This window comes from Topomyia yanbarensis, chromosome 1 (genome assembly GCF_030247195.1).
Source record: "Topomyia yanbarensis strain Yona2022 chromosome 1, ASM3024719v1, whole genome shotgun sequence".
Classification (NCBI taxonomy): Eukaryota; Metazoa; Arthropoda; class Insecta; order Diptera; family Culicidae; genus Topomyia; species Topomyia yanbarensis.
Window position 1 is genome coordinate 56,284,415 of NC_080670.1, and position 26,126 is coordinate 56,310,540.

At 41.7% G+C, this 26,126-nt stretch overlaps 1 pseudogene; it reads right to left on the reverse strand.

Annotated features, from left to right (window-relative positions):
• Window positions 1-12,612: 12,612 nt before the first annotated feature.
• LOC131695527 (uncharacterized) lies at window positions 12,613-25,795 on the reverse strand (annotated as a pseudogene).
• Between the last annotated feature and the right edge of the window lie 331 nt (window positions 25,796-26,126).

A 26,126-nucleotide genomic window follows, 5' to 3' on the forward strand; every position in this document is an offset into this window, starting at 1 on the left:
ACCAAAATTTTAGGGTTGTTTTATACATATATTTACTTCAAAAATCAAAAGTTAATCGATGGAGCCTTGAGTGTAAAATTGAACGCATTTTCGCTTGATGCCCTCCATCAAAGTCTTTACAGTGTCATCCGGTACCAGTTTCTCAGTTTTTTTCCATTTTCTTAACGTGTCCTTCCCGTCTTTGACGGCTTCTTGCTCTTCCGAAGTTCCCGCTTTATCATTTCCCAGTACTACTCCACCAGGCGCAGCTCCGGACAGTTTGGCGGATTCATGTCCTTTGGAATAAAATGGACAGAATTGGCCTCATACCACTCCAGGACACTTTTAGAATAGTGGCATGATGCCAAATCTGGCCAAAATAGCGGAGCTTCGTTGTGCTGCCTGCAAGAACGGCAAAAGGCGCTTCTCGAGGCACTCAGATTTGTAGATCTCACCATTTACTGTGCCCTTTGTCACGAAAGGCTCCCTCTTCAGTCCGCAAGAGCAGATGGCCTGCCAAATGAGATATTTGGAGGCGAACTTCGACATTTTCTTCTTAAATTTGTCGTCCACATAGAACTTGCTCCTGCCGGTGAAAAACTCCAACCCCGGAATTTGCTTAAAATCGGCTTTTATATACGCCTCGTAGTCCATCACACGGCAGCCATATTTTGTCAGCATCTTCTCGTAGAGCTTCCGTGCCCGAGTTTTAGCCGTCGATTGTTGCCGCTCATCGCGGTTTGGGAAGTTCTGTACCTTGTATGTATGTAGTCCAGATCTCTTCTTTGCATTCTGGACGTAGCTCTGCGACATGTCGATATTTTTAGCCAAATCACGGCTTGAGACGTTGGGATTTGCTTTAATCATCCGCTTCACCTTTCCCTCCGTCTTTTTGTTCTCCGGTCCCGGTTTTCTTCCAGCTCCTTTGCCGTGGTCCAACGCCAACCGCTCCTGGAACCGCTTCAACACTCTGGAGACGGTTGAATATTGAATGTTCAACATTTTTCCCAACTGCCGGTGCGACAGGTCAGAAAATTCCAGGTGTTTGGAAAGAATTTGTTCTCTCGACTCGCGTTGGTTCACCTCCATTTTCGTTGAATCGAAAAACACGACTACGAGTTTGACAGCATGTAAACAATACACATCAATGAGAAAGTGTGCAAAATTTGGTTGATTTTTACCCAATGGTAAAAAAGTTATGCCCTGCTGAATGTGTCGCAATAATTTCGTTTTCGCCCTTTACCACATCCACGCCCAAAAGTCTTGGATTTGTTCTGAAAATATTCATGAAACTTTGGCACATTTCCCATACCGTTTCGACGTCTTTATTGCACCTTTCGGGAAATAGACAAACATTTCTTTAAACGTTTCAAAGTTTTTGCTATTCAACTTTTTTGCGATCCTAGCAACCAACCATGTAGGGTTGTATTTCTTTTGTGTGGAATTAATTCTTTCCTTTGTCTGCTAACGCGCGACAATGAGAAACACATATTTTTTTTAAATTTCTGCACAGGACGAGAAAGACGGTGACGCCTGGTGAGGCTTTGCGCCAGAGATTTCTACTGACCTGTGGGTAGATTTCAAGAGCAACATGAACGCTGAAATCAGACAAAAAATGTTCCTCGATTCCAGTTCTCCGTTAATTGTTTCGTATCAGCACCAGATGCCGTTCTTTCTGTCAGCGAACCACAGCTCTTTACGAGAGGCACCTAGTCCAGCTGTTTTGCATACATCCCACGTAATCTCGTCTCTTCGGTCACCGGGACGCACACTTACCAACAGTCACGAGGAAGCCCTTTGTTCCCCCACCAGAGTCGAGCCATTCCTGCCAGTGCACAGTAGCCGTCCCACTGCTGTGGTGGAGATGGGATGAGGGGTCTTCCGCAAACCAACCTCAGGTAAATAAAATGCATCTGTGATCTCTTTAATCCTCCTTGCATTTCATGGAAATTTTTCCCGCTACGGATTTCTTTATCTGGATTCGGACCATTCCATTCTCCACTCAGGTGCAGTGAGGCTACTTGATAGCTATAGCTCAGCCACATTACTACACATCAATTCTATTGCCAAAAAGAAAAGCCGCCATCTTGATCTTTTGACAGAGTACCAGTTTCCACAACATCAATAGTGATGTCCTCCTCTCCTCTAGTAAAAACTGGTATATCATCCTCCAACTGATCGCCACGATTGATTGCATTCTAGTTAGAATCGGTTGTGTCACTGGAGCCGGAATACTAATTGGAACCAGCCGGGATTCCTGCTGAACTTTACTGGGAGAGAGCTGCCCTGCGGAGGTTTACCAAGTAGGGGAGACTGAGGAGACTTGATCCCCGGGGAGACTTGATCCCATCATTGTAACACAAAGGCGGATCAGAATACATTAATCGAATATACTATAAAGTTGCGTAGTTTTATCTAAACATGAATTTCATTAACACAGAAAAAAGAAATTGGACTTTTGTGTAACCGAATTTTTACCGATTTAAAAAAAAAGTCTCAGAAGAACTGAGGATTATATTTTCCAAATTTTCAAACTTTTATAAAATTGATAAAATCACCCACTACATACTCTACTTTTGCATACAGAATTACAGGAGAATGTCAATTACATGAATACGTTATGATTGAGCTGATTCTTTTGTTCAACTATATTTTTACTAAAGTTGGCTGAAATAGATGCTATGGGTTCACTTGATCCCTTCAAATTCGTGGAGATTTGATCCCCTTCGCCATACGCTTCATCGTAAAGAAACATAACTGTAATTGTTAACTACAGTATTGAGATATCTGACGTTTAAATTACTCACACTGAGATTTCGCATTTTTATACTACCGCCCTCCCTTTAAGCCCAGAAGCGGTTTGTTTTCCTCCCAATTCGCCGTGTAAACGATTTGTTTTCCTCCCAATTCAAACGTCAAAACGGCACAATACTAACGCAGCTGGATAAGTCTATACGTAGCAACCATTCATCCCACATTTGACGTTCCTCAACCATAATAAAGATAGCTTTCAAATAATTGCACGGAGATTTGGGGAATTTGTAAAAAAATCAGGTGAGAGATGCGTAATATGTAGTAACAAAAATAACAATATCTAATCATAACAATTTAATCAATACTACAATCCATTTATAAAATTGAATAGGGTAATGTACCCGTTTTTGCCCTATTAAGAAGGGTACCACATTATTACTACAATAATTTTATTATTTCAGCTTCTTTGATTTGTTATTAAGGTCCATTTTTTTATTTCGATTACAGAGGTTTTAACGTTAAGGTCATTCGCCTCTTATTAAGAGCCAATATAATAAAAAAAATTGTCTGGAGAATGTTGAAAATCTTCTGTTTGAGCGCAGCAAAATCTCTAATCGAGTACCCCCATTATCGCAATACCATTTGAGTCAATGCGTTGAGCAAAGATGGCAGACGCTGCTCTAACCAAAGGCTTCAGATGGGTAGGATGATAGTAGAAACAGGGCAAAAAATAGGCTTATTACCCTACATGCTCTTTTAAACACGTTTTCATAAAGGAATCAAGTGTCCCCAAATTAGGGATCGAGTCTCCACTAATCTAAGAATTTTCCATTTATTTGTTGTTTTCCAGAAATGCTCATAGCTCATGTCCAGTATAATATTTACATGTAATTTTTTATGATTATTGGTCATCCCTAGAAACAATATAAAACTACAAAAAAATACATAGTATTTTATCATTCCACGGAGTTGGACTGAAAAATAAAAAAGGGGATCAATTCTCCTCAGTCTCCCCTATCGTTCAATATCACTCAGAGACTACTCAACCATGCGTACAAACAAGCCAGTCAAATCTGACTATATCGATATCAGCAAAATATTCAGCATAACCTCAAGTCGAATCCTAACGTTTATGGAAATATGGGAACGAGCGTCGCAACGAATCTGGACTACCGTCGTCTATGACTTTCAATAGGAACACAGCTACACATCACGCACTTTTACAGAAAAAATCGTGAATGTATTACAGATGACCTGCTATTGAGCAAATCGAACTCGCTGCTAACAGAGCTCCACTTGTAGACCAAGCTTTGGGTGCTCTCTATGTCGATACAACGATGATTACCAGAGCTTCCTCTCGGTTTAAGCCATCTTTTAATCCGGGACCCAACGGGTTCCCTTCCGTTATTCTGAAAAGGCATCGAAGCATTGATTACTCCGCTTCTTCACATCTTGCGAGCATCTATTGCTAGGAGATTTTTGCATCTTGACGAAAATCCCGAGCAAATTGTCATGGATTCAAACACAATACATACCATAAAAATACCTTGAATATGGTCCATGTCAATATTTTACAATCATCAAAACAGTATGAAATGATCTCAAAAACCCATAAATACACCAGAATATGGTTTTTATAATGGATCCTCTGGGCGAAGGTGTTAGTGTTTTCATGGGTTGAACCCATTCCAAACATTATAAAAACACCACGCAGAGAGAGAGCACTCTAGTTAGAGTGTGGCCAAAAAGCCATGACGTATCCAAACAAACATGGAATTTGACGTATACACAATAGAAATGTTTCCCGGGCCCCGTGGTGGAGGAACGCTACGTGGGAAGCTGAGCTGCAAGCAACCGGGCGGGTCATAGGTGGTGGATAATGCTTAATCGCGATAGCAACTAGTTGTGATTCGCGACCAGCAGCGGGGGCTGACTGCGGGTGTGGTAGGACGAGGTAGTGGGCCCTATACGTTCTAGGCCTAAATACCACATGCCATAAATCAGCCCTGACAAGGCGAGCCAGCGCCGCCTTTAAATAAGCGCTTAGCCCAAATCCCTCTCCTCCCGTTATCCTTCCTTCCTTCCTTCTGCGGCTGTTCGCCCATCTAAATATGGAAGCTGTTCTTCAATGTCAGCTTCTTTCACCGAACAGCCTAGATAAGCCGTGTAGTGTCGGTAGTGGTTGTTTCAACCGGCTAAGAATTACACTACGGACTACCTGTTTCAGTGGTAAAAATCTACCAAACAGGGAACCCCAATTCCATAGTGTCATGCGACCCGTGCTATTTGTTGCTAATTGTTGAGGGGGTTTAAAACATTCTCAATGGCGAACGGAGCCTGGGAAGAGTTGGGCGAACTCCCCAGTATGCTGCATTACGCAGCGGAACGTTCACTCTACACACCGATATTTTTTCACCGATGATCCACTTAATTTTGCCGAATTTTTGTTGGCTGGGGGTTTGCTGAGACTCTCGGCTGATGGTAGTTCGGTGAAGTTTTGTTGAGTTTCGATTATCAAATTTCGATGTGTACAGATGAACCTGCCCAGAGGCCGTGTGGTATCCGGCCTAGAATTGAGCCACTGGAGTCCTGCTCCCATGTCGTAGGAGGCGACTGAAAGTAGGAGACCCTAAGTCAAGGTGTAGTTCCGTGCCGAGGACTTAATGACTGGAGGGTCTAAAATATGCCAGTCGCGCACGGAGCATTTTGGGTTTTGCCCTTACTGTGTTATGCGAATCTCTGACACAGTGGACCATTATTTTCTTCGCAAATCGTGGGAATCAAATGATCATGTCCCATTTAAACCTGATATGGCACGCTAAATGCGTTAACATCCCAACTCGCTTGGTGTCCTCTAGTTGTTGTGCAATTTGTGTTGGAGATGAAATGTACAGTTCTCTAATCAACAATGGTTAGAATAGCACAAATCAATCTCCAACATAAACGTACAGCAACTATGAATTTATCTCGAATCATGCAGGAAGGTAAAGCTTCCATAGCATTGGTTCAAAAACCGTATTTCCATAAAGGAAATTTCTATTTTGAAAAGTTACTTAACACTGCCTTCATTGCTTACAACAAGACAAGCATGACTAACCCACGTGAAATGCCTCGTGCTTGCATTCTTGCAAATAAGGCTATTGACGCGTGTCTCATATCGGAGCTCACAACTCGCGATATCTGTGTTGTCACAGTTACACTGACTGTCGGAAACGTAGGCAAAAAATATATTGTTCAGCATACCTACCGCATAACGAATCATCTCCTTCTGATGATTTCAAAAGCGTTGTAACATATTGTAGCAGAAATGGGCTTCTGCTCATTATCAGCAGTGATGCGAATGCTCATCACATCATTTGGGGCAGCTCAGACATCAATCTGAGAGGCTCTGAACTGATGGAGTACATAAGTAGTACAAATCTCCATATTCTGAATGTGGGAAACCGACTAACTTTTGCGAGGTCTGGGAGGGAGGAGGTGTTAGACATAACACTTTGCTCTGATAGAATTTTGCATGAACTGGGAAATTGGCAGGTTCCAAATGAAACTGAACCGTCTCTATCCGATCATAAATATATATATTTTTCGATCATTTTGATGTCACCTTCAATGTGGTGACATATCGTAATCCTAAATCTACAAACTGGGACCTCTTTTTGGAAAACTTGGCGACTAAATTTCATGGATATTTTCCAACATTTAGTCAACTAGACGACTTAGATGACGTCGTGGATACGACAAACTCATTCATATTAGCATCCTACGAAGAAGCTTGTCCACTTCGTACTGTTAAATCGACTAGGGGAACCCCTTGGTGGAGGGCTGAGCTTGAAAGAATGAAGAAAGTTATGAGAAGAGCTTGGAACCGGCGTCAGCGTGATGACTTCAGGGCTTTCAGGTCAGCTCGTAGTGCATATAAGAAATGTCTTAGATCTGCAGAACGGGCTGGCTGGCAAAGCCTATGCACTAATGTCTCTAGTCTGAACGAGGCTAGCAGATTAAATAAAATTCTCTCCAAATCGAATGATTTTCAGATGAACTCCTTAAAAACCAGAGATGGTGTTTATGTGACGGACGAAAAAGATGTTCTTAATTGTCTCTTCGACACACACTTTCCAGGTTGTATCGATCCGGAGTTGAATAATGTTCACAGATCTCATTCTGGTGATTCGGACTCGTGGGCGTTAGCACGCACCTTGGTTTCCACTGAATCGGTCAAGTGGGCAGTTGACAGCTTTGCTCCATACAAATCACCCGGAAAAGATGGAATACTTCCCGTGCTACTGCAAAAGGGATTTGATATTCTTAAACATGTCTTGAAAAAGATTTTGCTTTCTAGTCTTGCTACCGGGTATATCCCGAAAGCATGGCGAGAAATAACTGTTAGATTTATTCCCAAAGGGCGGCGCTCAAGCTATGAAGAAGCCAAGAGTTTTAGGCCTATCAGCTTAAGTTCTTTTCTTCTGAAAGCTTTGGAACGGATAATCGATCATCACATCAGGAGCTGCAGTTTAGTTGAATATCCACTGCACAAAATGCAACATGCATATCAGTGTGGGAAATCCACGATCGCTCTGCTTCACGATGTTGTTTACAACATTGAGAAAGTCTTCTCGCTCAAGCAATCTAGCTTGGGTGTATTCCTAGATATTGAGGGTGCTTTTGACAATGTGTCCTTCCAGTCTATTCTGGAAGCGACGCGCTGTCATGGGATACCTGCATGTATCTCGGGTTGGATAAACGCAATGCTTAGTAACCGCATACTTTGCTCGTCACTGCGACAGGCTGAGATACGGAAGTTGAGTATTTGCGGTTGTCCTCAGGGCGGCGTTCTGTCACCTTTGTTATGGAACTTAGTCGTCAGCTACTTGCTTGCTTGTCAGCTTGTTGAAGAAACTCAATGAGCTTGGATTTCCAACCTACGGGTTTGCTGACGATTACCAAATACTAATTACTGGATTTTGCATCGGAACAATCTTTGACTTAATGCAACAGGGTTTAAGAGCTGTCGAACAGTGGTGTCGACAAGTTAAACTATCAGTTAACCCAAGCAAAACTTCAATGGTTCTTTTCACGAAGAAGCGAATAACAATCGGGGTTCGTCCCTTGCAGTTCTTTGATTCTGAGCTACTGTGTGCAGATCAAGTCAAATACGTTGGAGTCATATTGGATTCCAAACTGAATTGGTCTGCTCACATTGAGTTCAGAGTCAAGAAAGCGTGCATGGCCTTCGGGCAGTGCAGACGAACTTTTGGAAAGACCTGGGGTCTCAAACCTGAATACATCTATTGGATTTACACGACAATTGTACGTCCAATACTGTCATATGGATGCCTTGTGGGGTGGCAGAGGGGAGAGGTGCTGACAGTCCAGTCAAAGCTAAACCATCTGCAAAGAATGGCGCTCATGGCATTGACTGGTGCTTTCACCACGACTCCGACTGCTGCTCTTGAGGCACTTCTAAATATCAAACCATTACACATACACTTAAAACAAGAATCACTATCACGTGCATACAGACTGCAGGTTACTGGGCTTTGGAACAGTAATCATGTTGATCTTGCCACCAGTCATACACGATAGTGGTCACAAATGGATACATGGGGTGAAGATATTCTTGCTCCCAGCGATATTACACTCACTTGTAGTTTTCCTTACAGGACATTCCATGTGAAGATTCCCTCTCGAGAGGAGTGGTTGTCTGGCTTTATGGAAAGACAACAACAAACGCAAGTGGTTTGTTACACTGACGGTTCTCTGATGGAGGGACGTGCTGGTGCTGGTGTCTACTGTCGTGAAATGAGATTGGAACAATCTCACTCACTAGGTAGATACTGTACTGTATTCCAAGTAGAAATCTTTGCGATTATGTGCGGGGTGCAATCGGCCCTTCAATTGAGTTTGTCCGGCAGAGTTATAAACTTCTGCTCCGATAGTCAGGCTGCAATCAAGGCCCTTAGCTCAGACAAATCCCGGTCCAAGCTAGTGATCGCGTGCCGAACCCAAATCGAAGAACTAAGCATTGTCAACAACAGCAACCTTGTCTGGGTGCCCGGACATTGCGGTATTACTGGAAATGAATGGGCTGACGAATTGGCCAGGGCAGGTTCAGCGATTGACTTCATTGGTCTTTAGCCCGCGCTGCCAATTTCGACAAGTTGGATAAGGGAAAAAATACGGTCCTGGGCTTCGTCCGAGCACCGCAATTATTGGAGAAATCTACGAACGTGTCGCCAAACAAAGGCGTTTCTAGAACAACCATGCCCAGTAGTTTCGAAAAATCTCTTACATTTTTCGAAGCTCCACTGCGGCATGCTGACCAGGCCTTTAACCGGCCACTGCAAACTCAATTATCACATGGCAACTATTCAGCGCGCTGAGTCTTTTTCATGTGATCTTTGTGAATCCGACTACGGAACCTCATATCATCTGATATGCAACTGTCCAGCGGTAGCGCAATTGCGATTACGAGTCTTCAGCCGTCCTTATATAGACGAAACCATGTTTGGTCGACTGAAACTCAGAGACATACTAAAGTTTCTTATCCAATGTGGTAAAGAGCTTTAGGCTTATTCGCAGGCAAGTTGAACTACTTGTAGTTTAACTTACCTGTTGTTTATTTTTGTTTTGTGCTGTTATTTTTCCCACCCTTCCAATTCTACTTCCCCACACCTCCTTGTCCTTTCCTTCCGCTCAGGAAATGATGAAAACACAAGGCAAGGCACAAATCCCCGACTATGTACGGGGAACGTGCCATTTGAGCCAATATATTCTGATTCCTGATATCGATATCAGCAAAATATTCAGCATAACCTCAAGTCGAATCCTAACGTTTATGGAAATATGGGAACGAGCGTCGCAACGAATCTGGACTACCGTCGTCTATGACTTTCAATAGGAACACAGCTACACATCACGCACTTTTACAGAAAAAATCGTGAATGTATTACAGATGACCTGCTATTGAGCAAATCGAACTTGCTGCTAGCAGAGCTCCACTTGTAGACCAAGCTTTGGGTGCTCTCTATGTCGATACAACGATGATTACCAGAGCTTCCTCTCGGTTTAAGCCATCTTTTAATCCGGGACCCAACGGGTTCCCTTCCGTTATTCTGAAAAGGCATCGAAGCATTGATTACTCCGCTTCTTCACATCTTGCGAGCATCTATTGCTAGGAGATTTTTGCATCTTGACGAAAATCCCGAGCAAATTGTCATGGATTCAAACACAATACATACCATAAAAATACCTTGAATATGGTCCATGTCAATATTTTACAATCATCAAAACAGTATGAAATGATCTCAAAAACCCATAAATACACCAGAATATGGTTTTTATAATGGATCCTCTGGGCGAAGGTGTTAGTGTTTTCATGGGTTGAACCCATTCCAAACATTATAAAAACACCACGCAGAGAGAGAGCACTCTAGTTAGAGTGTGGCCAAAAAGCCATGACGTATATTCCAGGCTGATTACATGGTTTTCTTCAGCTATTTCTAGCGATTACATCATTGCGAATTATTTAGCCTGGTTCGATCGAATATATGGCGCATATTTCCATATGTAAATATATGTACGCATTTCCAACCTACATTTCCTGACAATCTCAACCGATGTTGCTTCAGTAGCAGTTTTACCTACTACTGAAAATATCGTTCAGCTGACATTTGTGTTGCTTGACAGTACAAAGCGACAGACGCAAGCAAAAATTCTAGTAAAGCGTTGCGATAGTTCAACGGGGTTTATCTGATTTTAATACAAAAATTCAGAAGATAAAGATTTGCAGTATTCAAATTAAGAGACTATAGTGTATTCTAGTTCACTGCGTTTATGTCTCTGACATTAGGGGAGAGTGAGGACACTTGATCCTTGGGGATATTTGATTTCCTGGCCATACCTCATAATCTATTTGCATAAAATTATCAAAATATAATAAGAAAACGAAATATTTGCTCGTTTATGATGTTTAAGAAACAAATCTGATGTATTATATTTGGTTTGGAAAAGTTGCTTAATATTTTAGAAAATAAGTGTTTAAATCCATCTCGAAGATCTTCTTACAAATTTTTTGAACGGTTGTATGAGATCGGCGAACTAACTATTTATGAATATTTTTAAGAACGATTACTTTCTAAAGGCTTTTGTCTAGAAAACACAATAAAATAAAAAGTTTCACGACGTATATGAAAAAATTAAACAACAGGTATCTTTGATCCCTTTAACACTGGGTAGTCTTGATCCCTATCATTAGTTTTCTTTCAAACTGTATAGGAAGAGAAAAACATCATTTTCATAAAGTACCTGGCACTATTATTTGATCTAAAATGTTTTTTCAGTGAACAAATCATGGTATAAGTTATTAAAGATTAGAAAATCCAGTAAAACAGCACTGATTTACCGCAAATACTTGTCTTGACTTGCTACTGTGGTTAAAATTTGTCGTGTATCTAATTATTAATTAATTTGTCAGGATATGTGGTTAGCTAAACTTTCGTGTCTATAGGTCATAGTGTGCTTTGTTTCTTCAGTCCTAGTAGGAGGGGGATCAAGCTACCACACGTTTTTACAAAAACCTTGTTTTGGCATGATTTTCAAAACTGTTCATATTGCTGACAGGACAAAGTATTCGGATTTACACTTTATTCATAGCTCTTACAATTCGAATTGACTACAAAATGGCGAATTTTTCAATTAAAATTTATATTTCATTGAAAAGCTATAAAATAAAAAAACAAAAGTGGGATCAAGTGTACCCACTCTCCCAAGGGCGTGACACTCTTTTATAAAAATATTTCGCCTCATTTTATATTTTTTATATCCCCTTATATTTATTTATAATTGTCTATAAAAGTTATAACTATATTCGAAGCGTTGAAAGTTCGAAAAAAATTCGAACAGCCGTTACCATAGTAGCCTTAGTTACGCGTGTGGTTAAAAACAATGAAAAAAATGGTGTCGCATCAACAAGATATGGTAAGTACCCGAATATGTATAGGTAATTCTGGCTGGTTCTAATTAGTATTCGTTCCAGTGACACAATCGATGCTAATTAGAACCGGTTTTGTCACTTGAGACGAGTGCTAACTGGAGCCAGAAGGACTTGCGGCTCATTTTCCGGTTGGTAGTGGGTGCTACTATTTTCACCTCCAGTGGTGGTTCAGTAAAATCGTAGCCAGACACAAAAATGCATCTTTGTAAAATCCCAATCTTGTTCTCTACCAGTTAATTGCCCCAAAATATTTGTTTTAAAGCGGCTTTTACACGTTCAATATTTACCAGTATTGACGATATTGTTACAATATTTCAGTCCCGTTTGAAATACACATCGTCAATAATTTTTTTTCCATTACACGTACAATACTTTTGTCAATACTCTACTTGACAAAAATATTGAACGTGTAAGGGCCGCTTAACACTGATAGTGATTCAATCATCCCAACCAAAATAGCCACTATTTTAGCGTCAATCACGAATATTACCCAGCAGCTGTAGCCTTTCCATCATCCGATCAGTCGGTAACAAAAACGTTCTAACGGCGGTTCTTTCATAGGGTTTGATGTTAATTGTACAACCGCAACTAGATGACCATTGGCTAACAGCAGCAGCTCCATCAGCAATAACAAACTAGAATTATCACCCAGATTCCGCAGCAGTACATACAGCAACATCACCTTTAGGTATAACAGTAACAGTATACAATACAAGAAGCGGGAGCATCGCAAGCAAAAGGAACCACTGTTCAGTTGGTGCAGCAAGTTCGCTCGACAGCAACAACGGAGTATAATCGGTCAACCGCAAACACGCAGCAAGGTGCTCGGAAGGAACTTTTTCTTTCGGTAAGTTTCACCCACAAATTTCTCTTCGTCAGTTGTTCATTTTAATATCAAAATGACTTTACCAATCTACAGAGCAAACATGTGATGGGAGCCAATCGTGTGTTATCCTCGGTTTTCTGTCACCCAAAATCCGCGGCCTAATCTGTCACCATTAAGCTGAACGAGAGCCAGTATTACTCGAAATGTGGATACTAGGTCATTAGTACATAAGCGACCCGTCCAGTACGGATACCCCTTACTGTACAAACGAAGAAGTGACGTCACGTTTATACTCATCAACCATAATCAACAGTGCAGCATACTTATTCCTGGTCGAAGACTTCGGCCATATGGAAAACGTGCTCCACCCGCAGCAAATATATTACAAGGCGTTACACCATGGCATAGGAGTGCGAAGTATTCAACTGCAGCAGGAGAAAGTCCGCTAACCGAAACTAGTCCTGTCAGCAACTAATTAGTTATAATGGCTCTGTAAAAAAAACTAATTGCGCGCAACAGACAAACGCAGGTGTCAAAACATTTGATCAGCACATTGGAAGCTTGGTTCGCAACCTAGTTCGCAACATCATCCCGGGTGTCAGAAACGCTGTCACATGATGATTAAGACTTAGGACATCAGTACTGGTAATAGTAACAAGCATAGTTAACTTGACGGATTGACTACTTTTCGTACCTTCACTATTTTTTCAGTACAATGCAGCTCTCTAATCGAAATGCTGGCACACAATATTGGAAGCAAACAAATCAGTTACAACAATCTCGGTTTATCATTAATCATATTTTAACTAAAAAAATATTTGAAACATGACCTCCAAAATGCATTTAATGCCTTGTGTCGAAACAATCCTTGCTGAATTTTTTCCGCTCAGCAGCAGCAACGCATCCCTTTTGCCAACATCATCGTCATCGCTATCAGTATAAATTATTCGTTTGTTTGATAGCCTGCTTCCGGACATTGCCGCACTATTGGCCGTTTTGAATCTGAAAGTGGGCTGAACAGCCCTTGCTGATTTTTCTGGAGATGCCTCTACTGCCTCTACCATCTGTTCAATTTTAGTCTGTTTTTCTGGACTCGGACCCATTGATTCGTCAGCGCTATCATCGTAAATGATTCTCCTTGATTTGTAACTATTGTTCGTAATACTCTCGGCTTGAAGATTGGAGCCTCCACCAAAGGACGCATCACCACCATTTATTACTGACGTTTCCAATGCAGCAATTTCATCCAAATCGAAATCTGCTTCCTCGTCATCAATGCTGTTACAATCGGTCATTTGGAGTTTCTTATCCTCTTTCATACTGTTGATTGCTTCCTCTAACTTACGATCAATTTCCACGAAGCTGTTATCTCCGAAAGATAATTCCTCGTCTTCATCACCCCAAATATTATTTGCTGGTGGAACGGGTTTTACTGTAGGCGCTGAAGCAATATCATCTTTCAACTGAGCATGTAGTGATTGTAGCTGTTGCCTTACGTGAACATATGTCAGTGCCAATTTAATTTGATCGAATGTAACATGTGGGAGGTATTGATTGGAAGATTCGGTTTGATGTGCTCAAACAATCTACCATCGCCGTCCAATCGAGCGAATTCTTTCCAGCTCAAAGAAAAGTCATGTTTGATTGAGAACTTGCACTGACAGGTGGTGGTAGTAGGTTAGGGAGCATCTTTGGCTGGCTTTGAAAGTCCGATGTTGTATCATACAGTGGTTACACTTGAACCTGCGAATCAAAGTGGACTATTCATTTGTATTCCATTCTTGAATATGGTAGATTATATCAGTTTTTCGTGTTATCAAAAGAATACTTACAAATCGTAGCGATTTGAATATCTTGGTTGTTGGTTTCATAGACAGTTTCCGGTTTGATGTTTCGTACCATTTTTTCGCCTTCGGTATAGTTGAGTTGAGTGATGTAAATCAGAACAAATGATTATATCATTTGGCAATTTAATTTTGTTCAAAAATCCTTCTCTTTCTAGCAAAACGGTTAGCGCTTTCTATCAGTCCTCATCTCGTGACTTTCCGACACCGTGAAGGGATTTTTAAGGTAATAATCATTTCGTTTTTTGCCTTTGGAGCCGCGCAGCAGCAAGATCAGCAACGTAATACCTGTACCACCACCGAAGGCTTTGATAGCTTTCAACAAATGTTACGTGTCTTTACTAAAATCATAATTGCCGTTCTCGTCGATCCCTTCGTATCGCTTACTGTCTCTTACTCCACTAAGGCGCTAATCGTCCGTTCACATTTGTCACAGCAATGCTTGCGAGGTTCGACTTTAACATTGTCTCCTTCAAAATATCAGGATAAACCGCCGTCTGCAGTCTCTTGCGTCCAAATATTTGTGCATCTTCTTCGACAAAGCTTCCAAATTCTTCTGAACTCCACACTGATTATATTCTCGTGGTAGATCATGTGTTTTGAAATCAGCACGACTCCAAAACATAATACGCTTGGATGGTTCACTATCCCGGCCAGCTGTACCAGCTTTCAAATAACTTTCTAAATCCTTCGACGCACCGTAGTGAATGACCGCCTAACATCCGATTTGTCGATTCCCATTCCGAAAGCTATCGTAGCCACAATAATCCGAATGCGGTCTCTAACAAAGCTGATTTTTAAATTTTAGTTATGCACTTGATTTCAATGTAAACAATAAAGTGACAACTCTCACAAATTCACCGCACACTGAGAATAAGTTCGAAAACAAGTTCGAAAGTTGTATAAATATAAGCTGTCTATAAAATTATAATGTTATTCTATAATCGTCTATAAATCTACAAAAACAGTATAATTGTATAATAATTTATAAGTTATTAGAAGTGTCACGCCCCTTGCACTCTCCCTTACCCACTCATTCTTTTAACATTTGATTTTTCCTATAACTTTTGAAAATATAAAGCGTTTTCTATCGTCATAAGAATCAAAATCAGTTATAAGAAATAATCACCTTGTTTTGTGTTCGATGATATCCATTCGAGAAATACAAACACGTTAGCACAATTAGTGAAGTGTACTTTATCAATCCTACTCTTGGACTGCCAGATACAACAAAGCAGTTCTGCGGAATCCGGCTGATTGATGTTTGTTAGGATAGCTAACCTAAAAGCTACTTTAATCGGATCAGTAAACAGACAATAATGGCACATTGACAGTGTTTATCGTATCGATCGATGCTAATGTTTTGACGTGTGCCGAAAATCAACATATTTGTTGTTCTTATTAAATTTGCGCGTGTTGTCAGAACCCTAACAAATATTGTTTTGTCATCGATTTGATTTCTTCGTCACGGAAGGATTGTTGTTATGACACGAGCGTTTGCAAATCGTGATGCGCTAAACACCTGAAACGGGTTTGGGCACATCACGTGTCCCGATGGACATTTGTAAGAAACGCCTTGGGACATTTAAAGGTGCCAAATGGCGTTAATTTCCTTAGAGTGCCTTGGTTTTACTCCAGATAAGATTCCAAGATTGCCCTTTTCCCGATCAGAATAGTGCAAAGTAGCGCCGGCGTTAGATGTTGCAGAGTGACAGTTGGCAACGTAGCCAAAGAGTTATTGCTGCAATTCGGTTCAGAAATACGGAATTCTAGTGAGTGTCTGATTACTAAACATTGCATAGGACTGAAAATCTTTCTGAAACGATGCAGGAGAAGTTAAGCAAATTAAAAAATGCATGGAAAGTGAGATATATCATACATGGATTGCATTCCGGAAGTGGCATTAGTCTTTTGAAGAAAAACAATAAAAAATTAGGCATCGTGAAACAGTTGTACGGAAGTTGGAAGTTTGAATCAAAAACTGTGAAACAAACGATAACAATTCCGTTCGTGTGTCTTCGCGCATCAAATAAAGTGCGAATGAAAATTTTACTAGCAAAATTATAACGTAATTCTTCGTACAGTATTGGACAAAAAATTTGCAACAAATGCCGATCTTTATTGAAAAGCGCAGTAAGCTTAATCATTCTTGAAGCGAAACAAAGTAAACTTCAATAATCGATGGTTTAGGAGTCTAATTTCATTATATATCGCCATGTGAGTAATTAACTCTTTAACGACGGTACACTAAGAAAATGTTTATGAAAAGTGCATTTTTGCGTTGGAATAAACAAGTGCAACCTTTCGTCTTTTCTCATGTTTTCTCAAGCTGTGCAAAAATAAGCGATAAAGGTTTCTTTTCATACCAATGTGTTCTACAGCCGTAGATTTAGATTCAGAAGAAATTATCGATTACTGTTTAAGCCTAGGGGCAGATCACTCTAGGAATGTATAAAAAATTTGCATCAAATTAGAAAAAATGCATTTAATTTCCATTTTTGCATCAACTTTGCACTCCCTCGCAGAAAAGTTTGTTCAAAAAACGTCCTACGCTGATCCACTTTGTTCGACGTTTTGTGGAATGTAGGGCTAGTTTTTTCGTAGGGTTTTGACGTCTTACACGCAACTCAAAAGACATTGCACGCAACGCAAAATACATTATGAATTTCTATTTTGATGGAAATAAATGCATTTAATTTCGCTGATTTTTAAAAATGCATCACAAGTGATCTGCCCCTAGGTTTAAGCGAAGTTGTCGAAATAATTATTTGTACCAAATGCGGGTTGAAATCGACTATATTACGACTGAGCTCCGAATTTTATTCCACCGAAAAAGAAATTTTCGAACCACACTACTTGAAAGAGGACAAGGTGTCTACAAGCCATCCTTCAATTCGAAATGTAACCATACTTATTTTGTTTTAATTGTTATATGCCTCAGAGAGGCTTATAATGTTCTTTTTTGCAACGGTGTACATGAGCCAGATTCAAAACTCAAATTAGTTTAAACGTCATACGGATGGAGTCGTTCGGTCGATGAACCGCTAGAATAGACGCTGTCACCTCATTGACAATCCGCTTGTCGAAAATTAATCGAGTCATGTCTATGAATCGCGTACAGTTATAATGCGTAGGGGTGTGGAATGAGAATATTAGCCTACAGCAAATTTAACCTCAATCCCCAAGCTTCAACAAAATCTAACCTCCGGGGGTTACAATACCCACAATTAGAAGCATGATGAATAAAAGCATTACTTTCTAGGAAATAAATTATACGTAAATTACATTCTGCAAATATTTCAGCATGTTTTCATCGTTGTTGGTATTTTGAAAGTACTGCTTTTTCGACAGACATATATGCGAATTGGAATTATTCAATAACACAGACTGTGCGAAACCGCATACACCATTCGCATATCCCCTGTATTCGAACGCTTACTTTCAGACCCTGCAGAGGTAGTCACTAAAATGCAGCTTTCAAGTAAATTCACAATACTATTTCAGTCTGATTTCAGAATTTCTACAGGGTTCCTTACACTAGCATTAAAAGTGTCATTACTAAGTAATAGCCTTTCTGAAATTGTATGGGTTTTCCGTCATTACTCGCCTTTCACGATAATTAAAAGTAACATTACTGCTCAGTAATGGCATTTCTAACACCTCGTGCAAGGATGCCTTATGAAATCTAATAATACCCAATGCATCATTCAACGATGCTCACTGTTTTGCTGCCCAAAGAAAATAGAGACGGTTTTTTGTTAGTTTGCTTTTATTTACGTGACTTTAAATAAAGTTTCATTCGTCACGAAATACAAACGGTAATTATTTATTTTAGCCCCTTTCCAAGGAGGGACTTTTTGAATCGGATTTTTTACCTGAATAACATTTTTTGGCCCAAACTTTCACCCAAAAGTTGTTCAAACTAAAAATAATAGTAATCATTAACCTTGCTAACAGTAATATAGCACTCGAGAAAGATTCTCATGTAAAGCGAATAAGCTGCATTGACTAATCCATGTGCAGTTGTGTTAGTGCGAGATTGAGGTTAAATCGGGTGGAATGTTTGCCAAATGAGGTTAAATCAGATGGTGAATTGAATATATCGTTATATGTATGTTATCTACACACATTGCAACTGTGTTGGCGTCCTAGACGTCAAATAAGTCAATAGAGCTCTATGCAAATCATCCCAACAAACAACGAAAACTGAACAAACCTTTATTACGAGGGAACAAGCTGAACAAGAACTGGACAAGCCATTATCCATCACAATTGTTTGTTGGGATGTCACTCACATTACTTGGGGGTTTGTTTTCCTCCAGCTGTCTTATGTAAAACTGTCAGTCAATTCAAATGTTTGAAATAGCTTGCTTGAAGTATTTATGATGGTGTTTAAATGATCTGGTGAAGCCTGACGTTCGGTTCACCGGTGGCGGAATTTCTCTCGAATCCAGATTTGTGGTTTCACGGCGACTTTATAGCCAACGGTGCTGCTTTGTTCGTCACTCCACCATTTCCTCTGCAGCTCGGAGAGTATACTCGTATCTACTCTGTTGACAGCGTTCCAGGTATGCTCGTCGTGGTATGCACGTCGTGGTATAGCCCTACGAACTTGTTCGAACCTAGGGCATTCGAAGACCACGTGTTTCGGTGCCTCTTACACGTTCACACACTACGGGCAAAGAGGTTACGAAGTATATCCAAACCGATGCAAGTACTTCTGGAAGCATCCGTGTCCGGACAAAAACTGCGTCAAATGGAAAATCACCTCTCCATGCCTCCTATGCCACCAAGCCGATATATATGGGATGATTCGGTGGGTCCACCTTCCTTTCTCCGCGTTGACTCCCTCCTGCTACTTAGCCAACAAGTCCGCTCTGACCAGTCCCCTTGCATTACGTGCATTTCTCTGATTGTAGTTTTCTACGTCCTCAGCCAGAGTGATGCAGATGGAGATCATCATCCCGGCGATAACGCATGCTGCCCTCCCCTAAGTCGACCATTTTTTTTTATTTTTTATAAATCTATCTATCTATCTATCTATCTATCTATCTATCTATCTATCTATCTATCTATCTATCTATCTATCTATCTATCTATCTATCTATCTATCTATCTATCTATCTATCTATCTATCTATCTATCTATCTATCTATCTATCTATCTATCTATCTATCGATCTATCTATCTATCTATATATATATAAAAGTCAATGTTTCAGTCTCTACGCATCGCTCGATCGAGATAGAAGTGTTTTGTTTTCGGTCTGTTGGAAAAAGAACAGTGCAGTAATCCGCGTTCAAGGTTATTTTGCCATTCTCTGCCTCTTCGAGGTTTGGACTTTTATTTTCTTTTGTGCGTGTGTTAACCGTTAGGCCACATTCCTCAACCTTTTGTTCGTAAAGCGAGGATTGAACAATAACCAGCTATTTAAGCTGGACTGGTGCGTCGTGGGAAACGAGTATACAGATAAGTGAAATCTACCTTTTTGATACATTTACGGCTTTTTCCCGTCTGCGCGGGTGCTGACCCCGTGCGTTGACGGTGTCGATGGCTTCCTCCCCGGATGGCCAAATGGAGATCGAGTCGACTCCTAAGGCTCTCCCCCGACCCAAACAATATCCAGAGCTCTCGACCGGTCCCTTTGTGGTCTTCTTTCGGCCCAAAACAAAATCGCTGAATCTATTACAGATTTCAAAAGACCTGACGGAACGGTTCTCGGCTGTGATCGAAATAAAAAAGGTCCGCTCAGACAGGCTGAGGGTCGTGCTGACTAACTCAAAGCAGGCAAACGATATTGCTTGCTGCGAGCACTTTACGAAGGACTATCACGTGTATATTCCAGCTGTGAAAGTACAGTCTGAAGGCGTTGTCACCGATGACAGTTTGACATGCGAGGATCTGCTGCAGTACGGGGTTGGCCGTTTCAGAGACCGCTTACTTCAGCCAGTGAAAATACTCGAGTGCAAGCGTTTGCACTCAGTAGTAGTTGCGGGGGATGGTTCAAAAACGTACCCCCAATCAAACTCTTATCGGTTGACCTTCGCTGGTACCGCTTTGCCAAATTACGTCCTCTTGCACAAGGTTCGTCTGCCTGTGCGTCTGTTTGTGCCGCGGGTCATGAATTGCACAAAGTGTAAACAATTGGGTCACACAGCCACCCATTGTAGCAATAAGGCCCGCTGTGGAAAATGCGGGGAGAATCATCTAGATGATTCGTGCAGTAAGAATGCTGAGAAGTGTCCTTACTGTGCAGAGAATCTGCATGATATCTCGGCATGTCCCGCGTACAAACTACGCGGGGATAAACTAAAACGTTCCCTTGCTGGACGATCCGAACGTTCTTTTGCAGAAATGCTAAAGAAAGCTACACCACCAACCTCAACAAACATCTATGCTCACTTGCCTCCTAACGAGGGCGAGGCTGATGACCCACAAGAGGGAACATCTACTAGGGCGCCTAGAAGTTATAGGAAGAGGAGGAACATTTCCTCTCCTAAAGTTCGTTGTAAAGGCCAGAAGGTATCCCTTGACGGGACTCAGAAAGTCACATCTATTGGAAGTGTTGCAACCAAACCGAAGCAATTAGCTCCTGGTCTCGGAGGATTAAACTCAGAGAAGGAGTTCCCAGCACTTCCCGGAACATCAAAAATCCCAAGTGTTCCTCTGTTTCAGTTCGAGAATAATCGCGGCACTGGAATTATCAAACTCTCGGACATTGTGGACTGGATAATAAAAACTTTCAATATAACTGATCCTATTAAAAGTCTGTTGTTAGCTTTTCTCCCTACAGTAAGAACATTTTTGAAGCAGTTGACTGCTAAATGGCCCCTCCTTTCAGCGATTGTATCCTTCGATGGCTAACTCATCGAACGAGGTCACGGATTTGATCACTGTTCTACAGTGGAATTGCAGAAGTATCATCCCGAAAATCGATTCCTTCAAAATTTTAATAAATAATTTGAGTTGCGATGCATTTGCATTATGTGAAACTTGGTTAACTTCCGACATAGATCTCAACTTCCACGACTTTAATATTATTCGCCTGGATCGAGACACCCCCTATGGAGGAGTGCTTTTGGGGATCAAAAAGCGCTATTCCTTCTACAGAATTAACCTTCCCTCGATAACAGGTATTGAAGTTATCGCTTGTCAAGTAACAATCAAAGGCAAAGATCTTTGCATAGCTTCCATATATATTCCCCCCAACACCGCGATTGGGCATCGCCGGCTACATGACATCATAGAATCCCTGCCTGCACCGCGACTAGTTTTAGGCGACTTTAACTCTCACGGTACGGAATGGGGTTGCCTTTATGATGATAACCGTTCCTCTTTAATTCACAATATTTGCGACAACTTCAACATGACAATTCTAAACACGGGTGAAATGACACGGATTCCTCCCCCACCAGCGCGCCCAAGCGCATTAGATTTATCCCTTTGCTCGACCTCGCTAAAGTTAGAATGCGCGTGGAAGGTAATCCCTGATCCCCACGGTAGCGACCATCTGCCGATCGTAGTCTCAATCAATAACGGCTCAAGGCCATTGGAAACAATCAATATTTCGTATGACCTCACACGAAATATCGATTGGAAGAGCTATGCTGCCGCGATATCCGACAACATCGAATCTACTCAAGAACTTCCTCCGGAGGAAGAGTACAGCTTTTTGGCTGGCTTGATTCTCGACAGCGCGAATCAAGCTCAGACTAAGCCAGTACCCGGCGCGAACATACAAAAACGTTCTCCCAATCCCTGGTGGGATAAAGAGTGCTCAGACGTGTACGCAGAGAAGGCCGCCGCGTTTAAGACCTTCCGGAACGACGGGTTACCCGCTAGTTTTCGACAGTACGCGACGTTAGACAAGCGAATGAAGAGTTTGATGAAAGCCAAAAAACGCGGTTATTGGCGCCGGTTCGTCGACGGATTAACGAGAGAAACATCGATGAGCACTCTTTGGGGAACAGCCCGACGTATGCGAAATCGAAACAGTACTAATGAGAGCGTGGAATATTCAAACCGTTGGATATTCGATTTCGCCAAGAAGGTTTGTCCGGATTCCGCCCCGGCACAGAAGATCTACCGCGCCGCGTCCCGTCACGATAACGCGAACGAAACACCTTTTTCGATGGTGGAGTTCTCACTTGCTCTCTTGTCGTGTAACAATAAAGCTCCAGGGCCAGACAGAATCAAATTCAACTTGTTGAAGAATCTGCCAGACTCTGCCAAGAGACGCTTGTTGAACTTATTTAATAAGTTTCTTGAGGCTAACATTGTCCCACACGATTGGAGGCAAGTGAAGGTCATCGCCATCCAAAAACCAGGAAAACCAGCCTCCGACCACAATTCGTATCGACCGATCGCAATGCTATCTTGTATCCGGAAGTTGTTCGAGAAAATGATCCTATCCCGCCTCGACAATTGGGTCGAAGCAAATGGCTTACTGTCAGATACACAATTTGGCTTTCGCAAAGGCAAAGGGACGAATGATTGTCTTGCGTTGCTCTCAACCGAAATTCAAATGGCCTATGCTAGTAAAGAGCAGATGGCATCAGTGTTCCTAGATATAAAGGGGGCTTTTGATTCAGTTTCTATCAACATTCTTTCAGAGAAGCTGCACCAGCATGGTCTTTCAGCGACTTTAAACAACTTTTTACTAAACTTGTTGTCGGAAAAGCACATGCATTTTTCGCATGGTGACTTATCGACATCACGATTTAGCTACATGGGCCTTCCCCAGGGCTCATGTCTAAGCCCCCTGTTATACAATTTCTACGTCAACGACATTGATGAATGTCTTGACAATTCCTGCACGTTAAGACAACTTGCAGACGATGGCGTGGTGTCTGTTACGGGACCCAAAGCTGTCGATCTACAAGGACCATTACAGAATACCTTGGACAATTTGTCTGCATGGGCTATCAAGCTGGGTATCGAATTCTCCACGGAGAAAACTGAGCTAGTTGTATTTTCTAGGAAGCGTGAACCAGCACAACTACAGCTTCTATTAATGGGTCAAAATATAGCTCAGGTCTTCACAGTAAAATATCTAGGGGTCTGGTTCGACTCGAAAGGTACTTGGGGATGCCATGTTCGGTATCTGAAACAGAAATGCCAGCAAAGGATCAACTTTCTTCGTACAATAACCGGAACGTGGTGGGGTGCCCACCCAGGAGACCTAATTAGGTTGTATCAAACAACGATACTGTCGGTACTGGAATACGGATGCTTCTGCTTTCGATCCGCCGCGAACATTCATTTCATCAAACTCGAAAGAATTCAGTATCGTTGTTTGCGTATCGCCTTAGGGTGCATGCAGTCGACCCATACGATGAGTCTCGAAGTCCTGTCGGGCGTTCTCCCGCTGAAAAATCGATTTTGGGAACTCTCATATCGATTGCTCATTCGATGCGATATCTTGAACCCGGTAGTGATTGAAAATTTCGAAAGGCTTGTTGAGCTCAATTCTCAGACCCGTTTTATGTCCCTGTACTTTGACTACATGGCGCAAAATATTAATCCTTCTTCTTACAATCCCAACCGTGTGCATTTCATAAATACTTCTGAATCTACTGTTTTCTTCGACACATCCATGAAAGATGAGATTATTGGAATTCCGGACCATATACGCCCACAAGTGGTTCCAAATATTTTTTATAATAAATTCCGAGAAGTCGACTGTTCTAAGATGTTTTATACTGACGGATCAAACCTCGAAGGGTCCACTGGCTTCGGTATTTTCAATCAAAAGTTCACCGCCTCCTACAAACTCAGTGACCCTGCTTCAGTTTACGCCGCAGAACTAGCTGCTATTCAGTATACCCTTGGAGTCATTGACACATTACCCGCAGACCATTACTTCATCGTCTCGGATAGTCTGAGTTCTATTGACGCTATTCGCTCGATGAAACATGGAAAGCATTCCTCGTATTTTTTGGGGAAAATACGGGAGCTACTGAGTGCTTTATCTGACAAATCTTTCCAGATTACCTTGGTGTGGGTCCCTTCTCATTGCTCCATTCCGGGCAATGAGAAGGCGGACTCCTTAGCTAAGGTGGGTGCCATTGAAGGTGACGTTTTTGAAAGACCAATTTGCTTCCACGAATTTTTCAGTATTACTCATCAGAGAACCCTCGAAAGTTGGCAAACCTCGTGGAGCAATGGGGAGCTAGGAAGGTGGCTACATTCGATAGTCCCTAAGGTATCGACGAAACCTTGGTTCAAGGGGATGGATGTGGGTCGTGACTTCATTCGTGTGATGTCCCGACTCATGGCGAACCATTACACGCTGGATGCACATCTCCGACGTATTGGGCTGGTGGAGAGTGGTATCTGCGCTTGTGGCGACGGTTATCACGATATAGAGCACATAGTCTGGGCGTGCACCGAGTACAGTTCCGCTAGGTCTCGGCTTATGGACACCCTCCGGGCCCGAGGAAGACCACCCAACGTCCCGGTTCGAGATGTGTTGGCAAGCCGCGATGTCCTCTATATGTCCCTTATATACACCTTCATAAAAACCATCAATATCCAACTTTAACTGCCCCTTTTTCCTTATCATTCTGTAGCATGTTCACCTTTTTCGTAATTTTTGTCATTATTCGTTCACTACGCTCACTATGCCAAAACGCATCACATCAAGAAATATTCAGACGCTTGTGTACAAATATTCCCTTGCATGCAATTTTAGCCTATTTCGGATGAACTTTCAAAATATTCCGTCTCACCGAAACCCAAATGCGCATTAGAATGAAATGGATAGATACGAATGTGTTAAGAGGAAAGAGTATTCTTAAAATTCAAGCGAGAGAAATGGTTGTCGAAAGAGTAGTATTTGTAAAAATACGTACTTCCGACTACGAATACTCGAATCACTTGACGCCTATCTGAGGATCTACAGAACTGCAACTCGTCCATTTCGATCCTGATCGTGGAAGAGGCAGCAGTGTGAAGTTCTTTTTTAGTATCGCGGTGTGTTTTAAAAGGTAGTTTGTTAAAAATGTGAGAAGTTCTTTTAGGATTAAAATTATTAAAAAAGTTCCTTTCCGATAGGCATAGCTAGTGCGGTCAGTGAATTGTGCGGTCAGAAATACAAATTTGAATTCGCTACATTTCGTGCGAACTTGTGTGTGAAAAGAAGGTAAGATTAAATAATTGAGTTGTGTGATAAAAAGCTTCAAAGCGTCGAATAGCCAATCGACGGCTTCTTCTCTTTTATTGAAAGTTTGGAGATTTTTCGCCATCCGTGTTCTAGCGACGCATACGCTCGGCACGCCGCCCGTCTCGTTTACCACCCTGCTGACCCCACGTTCCGGCTTCGAAAGTTCCCGACGCTTTTGGCAAAAGGTCGGAAGGAAGCAGCAAATCATCAACGCGCTTCGTTAGAGCGACGGCCATCTTCATCGCCGAAAAGTTGGCCGAATTCAACACCCGGTAGGCAAAGGCCTAAATAGCGTCATCATTGCGACGCCATTTTAGACGCCGTTCGTCACCATCGCTGAATAGGTTTGCGATAGGAAGTCGGTGCCGAAGCCGCAATACCAGTCGGCACCCAGCTGAGATGCAGCTCTACTAGATCGACGCTGTTCCAGAAATAACACATGTGAGTAAAAATAGATCATTGATCCGTGCACGTAGATCCATACACACACAACACTTAAACCTTCGAAAGCTTTCTTTGCCGCTCGAAAGCTAAAGCCGAGCGCGCATTTGTACTGCTCAGCGCAGC